We start from the raw sequence: 515 nt of genomic DNA, 5'->3' as shown, positions 1-515 counted from the left end.
ATATGTGTGTATGTGGGTGGGGGGGGCCGAAGAACGAAATGATTGACGAGACACTCGAACGCTATGAAAGCAAATGGAAAACAATTGAAGAGGTTTCGGCAGACATTATTAGAAACAACAACAGCAACAAACACGACTATTGCAGCAACAATAATATCTTCTACCTCTGTGACAACAACAACACCAACAATTAAGGCTGTATTGTTAACTCAAAGAACTACTCGTAGCACTGCAAATACATACGTATATATCTACAAACACACATACACACACATACATACACACATACACACATACACGCAAGTGCACACGCACTTTGCACGCAGCCACACATATTTATTCACACATATACATATACACACACACACACACACAATTACATATATATACATGCCTATATGTATATGTGTATATATATACACACACACCTATACATATATATATATATATATATAGATATCGATATGGATACATATATATATATATACATATATATATATATATATATAGATATC

This window comes from Octopus bimaculoides, chromosome 24, assembly GCF_001194135.2.
Source record: "Octopus bimaculoides isolate UCB-OBI-ISO-001 chromosome 24, ASM119413v2, whole genome shotgun sequence".
NCBI lineage: Eukaryota > Metazoa > Mollusca > Cephalopoda > Octopoda > Octopodidae > Octopus > Octopus bimaculoides.
The sequence above is the reverse complement of the archived record's forward strand: the minus strand, read 5'-3'. Positions refer to the sequence as shown.